The following is an 8,171-nucleotide window of genomic DNA, read 5'->3' on the forward strand; positions in this document are numbered from 1 at the left end:
CTGTTAGAGGGGCTCAGTGTGAGGGGGGGCATGGCCCTTTCACTCAGGGTTCCAGCCTCTGATTTTATGTCAGTCTCTCGTCACTCACTGAACATTCCTTATTTTACAGGGAGAGGGAACAGCGGCTACAATCCTACAAAGCGTAAGCTGATGATCAAACATCCTCTGGATCTGTGTGTAACTGTGTGAATCATTGTCCATTCTGCATTTTGTCCACTCATGCTCTGTCTTTGTGTGCCTTTGTCTGTGCATGTGTGTCTATCTATGTGTCTGTATCTCTGTGTGCGTGTGTATCAATCTATGTGCACATCTGTGTGTGTCTGTCTGTGTGACTGTGTGTGTGTCTGTGTGTGTGTATCTGTGATTATCTGTGTGTATGTGTCTCTGTGCGTGACTGTCTGTGTGTGGCTGTCTCTGTGTTTGTGTCTGTGTGTCTGTGTCTGGTCTGTGTCTGTCTGTGTCTGTCTGTGTGTCTATGTCTGTGTACGTGTGTCTGTCTGTATGTGTGTCCATGTCTGTGTGTGTGTGTGGGTGTGTGTCTATGACTGTGTGTGTGCCTGTGTTTGTGCGTGTTTATATCTGTGTGTTTCTGTCTCTGTGTGTCTTTGCCTGCAAGCCTCGTGTGTGCGAGAACCTCCTTTCTCTGTGTCTGTCTCTCTCTCTGTCGCTCTTGTCTCTCTCATTCTTTCTCTCCATCTCTTTTTCTCTGCCTTTGTATCTCGTGCACTGGTTCTGCCTCTCTCTGTGACAATGAACAGTTTTTTAATGCTTGTCCTTCCTTTAACAGCTTCTGATAAAGGGGAATCCTCTTCCAGGTCCTCTACAAACTCCTGAGGTATGAATAGTGTTGATCAATATTGTGATTGGATCCTGCTGACTGGGATATTGTCACTGATGTTAACTGTACGATCAGGTAGTTGGAATTTGAGCTCAGTGTCTCTTTCTCCCTGTATAGTCACTAAAGAGTACCGTACCGACAGAGGTTAGTTGCAGGTCTATCTTCTCTACCTTGGCCCATCGCCTGAGGTGTGGCGATCCTCCGGTTAAATCACCAGCAGTCAGCTTTCCCCCCTCAAAAGGGTAAAGCAGCCTATGGTCACCTGGGGACTATGGTGACTTTCATTTATTATGACACCCAGGCTTGTAAATTTGAAAACAATTTTTATTACTAACAATAACTATAATTAAATATGAAATAAATACAGTGGGTTAAATATTGTCTCATTCTAACCCCCCCCCCCCCCCCCCCCCCCCCCCCCCCCCCCCCCCGCCTTAACTCATCCCACCCAGAAGCATAGAATAATGCTGTGCAGAAGAGGCCCTTCGGCCCATCGAGTCTGTACCGACGCATGAAAAAGACCTGATCTGCCTACCTAATCCCATTTTACAGCACTTGGCCCATATCCTTGAATGTTAAGACGTGCCAAATGCTCATCCAGGTAAGTTTTGAAGGATGTGAGGCAACCCGCCTCAACCACCCTCCCAGGCAGTGTATTCCAGACCGTCGCCACTCTCTGGGTAAAAACGATTTTCCTCAAATTCCCCCTAAACCTCCCGCCCCTGACCTTGAACACTTGCCCCTTATACCTTACCCTTCAACTCAGGGGAACAGCTGCTCATTATCCACCCTACCCATGCCCCTCATAATCTTGTAAACCTCGATCAGGTCGCCCGCTGCACCCTCTACACACAGAGGGGAAGAGGGGTGTAAAATAATGATGAAAGTAAAAGGATAAGCGTCTTTGTTTCAGATGGTTGTCTTTCAGTGCACGTCCTTCAGTGCAAGCTTTGTGTTTGAGGTGTTTGCTTTTCGTCTGTGATTTTCAGTGTAGATTTATCCAAGGTCTCTCTCTCTGCAGGTTCAGAAACCAGCAGATAGGCAGTATTTCTGGAGTAAGAGAGAGAGTGATAGACACTCACATCTCTGAGCATCCAGGATCTTACTGTCCTTCCCTTGGTTGTCTGAAAACTACCCCACTCGGGAAGGACCACCTGTTGCCGGGCAGAATACGACATTTTGCCAATTCATTGGTCACCAGCCAACCAAACAAACCAAATCTCGCCAATCTCTCTCACATGCTGAAAAGTCTGAGTTCTTCTGTTCAAAAGCTACAGCTCCAATGCACAGTGTATTATTCCGCAACTTTGGAGTTCCTCACTTCCTCTGCTCGACTTAACGAAATATGTCCATAAAATGTCCGTAGATCAAAAATGATAACTACAAAGTAAAAGAAATGGGAAATAAGGAAGTCAACAGGAAGGGCCCTCCTTATCCTTTACTAACTAAAGAGCAGCTCATCCAGTTTACCACTGAGATTTGAGATTGGCCTTCTGGAGATGGCTGCTCATTGTATCCCTGATGCTGAAGATAATTGGGTTGTTAAGGTGCTCAGACATCCAGAAGCATCTCCCCATGGAAACTCGCATCTCAGCCACTTAAATTCTTTAAGGAAGTTGGCATCCGGAAAGTTCTTCCTGAAGTTGGTCACGGGTGTATCACTTCCACGGAATTTAGCAATAGTCATGTTTTGTGATGGGTTTCATCGTTTCCTGGATGTTTGGATATAGGGTAGAAACCAGGAGTTTTGCTGGTGTTTGAGGATCTGATGGGTTTTTCCGGTGTTTGGCGGTCTGATGGGTATTGCTGGTGTTTGGGGATGATGGGTTTTGCTGGTGTTTGGGGATGATGGGTTTTGCTGGTGTTTGGGGATGATGGGTTTTGCTGGTGTTTGGGGATGATGGGTTTTGCTGGTGTTTGGGGATGATGGGTTTTGCTGGTGTTTGGGGATGATGGGTTTTGCTGGTGTTTGGGGATGATGGGTTTTGCTGGTATTTGGGGATGATGGGTTTTGCTGGTGTTTGGGGGTCTGATGGGTTTTGCTGGTGTTTAGCGGTTCTGATGGGTTTTGCTGGTATTTGGGGGTCTGATGGGTTTTGCTGGTGTTTGGGGATGATGGGTTTTGCTGGTGTTTGGGGGTCTGATGGGTTTTGCTCGTGTTTGGGGATGATGGATTTTGCTGGTGTTTGGGGGTCTGATGGGTTTTGCTGGTATTTGGGGATGATGGGTTTTGCTGGTGTTTGGGGGTCTGATGGGTTTTGCTGGTGTTTAGCGGTTCTGATGGGTTTTGCTGGTATTTGGGGGTCTGATGGGTTTTGCTGGTGTTTGGGGATGATGGGTTTTGCTGGTGTTTGGGGGTCTGATGGGTTTTGCTCGTGTTTGGGGATGATGGGTTTTGCTGGAGTTTGGGGATGATGGGTTTTGCTGATGTTTGGGGGTCTGATGGGTTTTGCTGGTGTTTAGCAGTTCTGATGGGTTTTGCTGGTATTTGGGGGTCTGATGGGTTTTGCTGGTGTTTGGGGATGATGGGTTTTGCTGGTGTTTGGGGATGATGGGTTTTGCTGGAGTTTGGGGATGATGGGTTTTGCTGGTGTTTGGGGATGATGAGTTTTGCTGGTATTTGGGGCTCTGATGGGTTTTGCTGGTGTTTGGGGATGATGGGTTTTGCTGGTGTTTGGGGATGATGGGTTTTGCTGGTGTTTGGGGATGATGGGTTTTGCTGGTATTTGGGGCTCTGATGGGTTTTGCTGGTGTTTGGGGATGATGGGTTTTGCTGGTGTTTGGGGGTCTGATGGGTTTTGCTGGTGTTTGGGGGTCTGATGGGTTTTGCTGGTGTTTGGGGATGATGGGTTTTGCTGGTATTTGGGGCTCTGATGGGTTTTGCTGGTGTTTGGGGATGATGGGTTTTGCTGGTGTTTGGGGGTCTGATGGGTTTTGCTGGTGTTTGGGAATGATGGGTTTTGCTGGTGTTTGGGGGTCTGATGGGTTTTGCTGGTGTTTGGGGGTCTGATGGGTTTTGCTGGTGTTTGGGGGTCTGATGGGTTTTGCTGGTGTTTGGGGGTCTGATGGGTTTTGCTGGTGTTTGGGGATGATGGGTTTTGCTGGTGTTTGGGGGTCTGATGGGTTTTGCTGGTGTTTGGGGATGATGGGTTTTGCTGGTGTTTGGGGATGATGGGTTTTGCTGGTGTTTGGTGATGATGGGTTTTGCTGGTGTTTGGGGGTCTGATGGGTTTTGCTGGTGTTTGGGGGTCTGATGGGATTTGGCAGCTGAGTTAGTTTCTGTGTTGCAGGTCCCCCGCACCCTCTGGTTGAAAAACTATTTCGTAATCTAGGCCGGGATTCTCTGAAATTCCGGCCAAGTGTTGACGTTGGCGGAAACACCGGAGTGGTGTACGCCTGTGTCAACATGCCTCCTGGCTCAACAATTCACTGGTCTTAAGGGGGCTAGCACGGCGGTGGAGTGCTGTGCGCTGCTCCGACGCCGAAAGGTGGCCGTGCACGGCCAGCGTGGGTGCGATCATGCGCTCGATGGCCATCTCTGCACCGGCGCATGCGTGGTTGACGTCTCCGCGCTGGCGCAGAGCAACATGTCAGGACCTGACAGCGGGCCGCACGGAAGGTGGTAGGCCCCCTCCAGATCGCGGCCGATCGGAAGCCCCCAATCACGGGCCTGGACCCCTTGAAGGCCCCCCCGAGTCAGATCCTCCCGCCCCCCGCCAGGACGTTCACTGCGGCTGAGGGTCCAAGCTCCCGCTAGGTTGAACCAGGTTTGAACCACATCGGCGGGAGTTTGGCCCTTTGCTCGCGGAGAATTGTCGCTGGAGCCTATTTCAGCGGCACCCGACCGGCGCCGCGGTGACTGCACGAGAGCGACTGGCGCTGATTCTCCAGTCGTCGGAGAATCGAGTCCCATCGTCGGAGCGGTGGGAATTTCCCGCACCCCTGGTGATTCTCCGACCAGGCGCGGGCTCGGAGAAACCCGCCCCTATTATCTGTTGCTTCGACCAGTGACTTTATATCTGTGCCACTGATTTCTGCCCCTCTACTGAGGTAAGTAGGTAATCCTTATTTTACAGCTCCTCATAAGTAAATGGGGAGGCGATGGCATATTGGTATTATCACAGGGCTAGTAATTCACAAACCCAGGGGACCAGTGTTCAAATCCGTCCTTAATTCTAAAGAATCCTATTCCAGCCTCTCCAACTTTCCTCAGAGTAAACATTCTCCAGTCTTGTCCACATTAAGCAATCTCCTCTGCATTCTCTCCAGTACAATCACATCTTTTCTGTAATGTGCTGACCAGACTGTTTGCAATGTTTCAGCTGTAGTCTGTATGGTGTTCTTCACAGTTCTGGCAAAGTCAATTTGCTCTGCGCCTTGGCCAATAAAGAAAGCATGATTTATGTCTTCTTATTGACCTGTCCAGACAGCTTTACCACCCTGTGGATATACACTCCGAGGTTCCTCCACATTACTCACTATCCTCCCATTTATTGGGAATGTCTTTTGCCTTCTTGCACTTCCCAAAATCCATTACCTGACAATTCTCTGGATTGAACTCCATTTTCCACTTTTATCCCCAACAGACCTCACCATCACTACCATCCTGCAGTCTGAAGCTTTCCTCCTCACTGTCAACCACAGGGACAGTGTTTGTCCATCTGAAACTTCTTCTTCATTCCCACTACATTTGGACCTAAATCATTTCCATAAAGTACAAAACATAAGGGAGCGGGTGCTGTGCCCTCTGGAACCCCGCTGGTAACAGTCTTCCAGTGACAGTACTCCCCTTAACCCTTTGCCTGCTGCCACTGAGGCAATTTGGGATCTGATTTGTCGCTATCCCTTCAATCCTAAGGTTTTTACATTCCTGACCAGCCTGAAACCTTGTCTAAACTTACATTCTCTAAAGTGTTGTTAAAATCAGTGTTGACCACATCCACCACACTGCCCTCATCAACCCTCCCTCTCACCTCTTCAAAGAATTCAATCAGTTTACCCTGAGATGAAGTCTACTTAACACATCCGTGCTAATTTGCCTTGATTAATCTACACTTTTCTAAATGAAGGGGTGTACTACTCCTGAAAGTTTTTTGTCCACCACCAAAGTTAAACTAACTGGTATATAATTTATCTGATTATCTCTTCTCTTTTCAATCCTCATATAACATTGGCGGTCCGTTCATCCTCTTCCATCACTCCTGGAACCAAGGCGGAACAATTCTGATGGTCAGAGCCTCTGCAATTTCTTCCCTTTTAACTTGCCGATTTATCGACTTTCAAAGTTGCCAAATCCTTTAATACGTCATCTCCAACAATATTTACCTGATCCAGTTTTTCACTCTTCTTCATGTGTGTCATCATTGGTCCATGTTTTACAAAGACAGTTACAATGTATTTACGAATAACCTAACCACAATCTCCTCCCTCCCACACAGACTTTCTTATTGGTCTCCAATAGGCCCTACTTTTTCTCGTATCCTTTACTCTTTATGTACTGATGGAATACCCTTGGAGTTTCCTTGACTTTACTTGCCGTCACTTTTTTCACTTCATTACTTTATTAATTTCCCTTTTAATCTCATCCCCACACAGTCTCCCAGGTTTCTGCATTATTAGGTATCCGGGGTTTGATGGATTTTGCTGCTAGTATTTGTGGGGTGTCAGCTGGATCTGATGGGTTTTGTTGGGGATGTCCAAGATCTACTGGGTTTGCCTCACTCGATAGCGATGTATTTCTTTCTCTTCCCCAGTGGCCTCCAGTGTCTTGGCTGGTAATCTAGGGGCACCAGCCACCGAGAGCAGCGTCAGGAGAGGATGAGAGAATCTGAGAAGATTTGGTTTCATCGAGGTGATGCTGAGTGACTGATTCAAGCTCTGTATCTATGGCTCTGTAAATGCAACTATGGTGATGATGTATCAGCAATTTCTCTTGGGAGTTGCATTTTATAATGTTTTGATCTGCCCTTGACAATCCTGATTCTTTTGCTGCCAGTCTGGACTCAATAAAATTTGAGATGGATTTGCAGGGATCAATTATTGTTTATTTTAACCAACTATAGAACATAGAACAGTACAGCACAGAACAGGCCCTTCAGCCCTCGATGTTGTGCCGAGCCATGATCACCCTACTCAAACCCACGCTATACCCGTAACCCAACAACCCCCCCCTTAACCTTACTTTTAGGACACTACGGGCAATTTAGCATGGCCAATCCACCAAACCCGCACATCTTTGGACTGTGAGAGGAAACCGGAGCACCCGGAGGAAACCCACGCACACACGGACAGTGACCCAGCTGGTAATCGAACCTGGGACCCTGGAGCTGTGAAGCATTTATGCTAACCACCATGCTACCGCGCTGCCCATCTGGGTGACTCACTCTATTGGGAGAGCAGGACATCACCAGTCTCCTGCCTCTTCAACAGCCAGAGAGCAGGACACGGGAACAAAACATCTAATTTCATATACATTAAAGTTGCATCAAGTTTCACATACATACGGCCAAATAAGGCAACAGTACAAATGCAAAGCTCCCATAGGCTTTCCCCACATTCCTTAAGCTGGCCTGAGGCCCCTTTTCCAAGTATCCCTGGCAACAAAGAAATGGTCTTAGTGGCTGCCCATCCCCCTCTTCCTGCCTTGAATCCCAGTTGATGTTTAAAATTCCACTAACCTAACTCCTTATTCTAATGCAGTAAAATTTTACTCCTAACTTGGCCTAACTACCCATTATGCCTTTCTGTTCATTTCCTCATTCCCTCCTTTTATCATTTCATGATAACCTATTGGTCCAATCCCTAGCTGTGCTCAGGATTCGCCTCTCCCAGAATTCTGCTGAGACTGCCCGCACGCAGAGGGGCAGGGGACTGTGGTATGGACTAGAGTCCCGATAGCGATTTGGCGGGGAAATGGAGGTGACAGAACATTGGTCGCTGTGCCATTAAACAAGTAGTTCGATTCCCGGCTGGGTCACTGTCTGTGCGGAGTCTGCACGTCCTCCCCGTGTGTGCGTGGGTTTCCTCCGGGTGCTCCGGTTTCCTCCCACAGTCCAAAAATGTGCGGGTTTGGTGGATTGGCCATGCTAAATTGCACGTAGTGTCCTAAAAAGTAAGGTTAAGGGGGAGGTTGTTAGGTTACGGGTATAGGGTGGATACGTGGGTTTGTGTAGGGTGATCATTGCTCGGCACAACATCGAGGGCCGAAGGGCCTGTTCTGTGCTGTATTGTTCTATGTTCTATGTTCTAGTATCCTTGATCGGTATACAGGCTAGCATCACAATCATTATATCGGTTGAGTAGGAATCCCCCAGTAGCCCAGTTTATCCAGCTT

At 48.0% G+C, this 8,171-nt stretch overlaps 1 long non-coding RNA gene across 1 annotated transcript; it reads left to right on the top strand.

Annotated features, from left to right (window-relative positions):
* Positions 1-107: 107 nt before the first annotated feature.
* Positions 108-6,860, top strand: LOC119976568. The gene is made up of 3 exons (XR_005462944.1): positions 108-142; positions 788-835; positions 6,592-6,860. It is a non-coding gene; the product is annotated as an uncharacterized LOC119976568 (long non-coding RNA).
* Positions 6,861-8,171: the final 1,311 nt, after the last annotated feature.

The sequence above is a fragment of the Scyliorhinus canicula genome, chromosome 13 (assembly GCF_902713615.1).
Source record: "Scyliorhinus canicula chromosome 13, sScyCan1.1, whole genome shotgun sequence".
Lineage (NCBI taxonomy): Eukaryota > Metazoa > Chordata > Chondrichthyes > Carcharhiniformes > Scyliorhinidae > Scyliorhinus > Scyliorhinus canicula.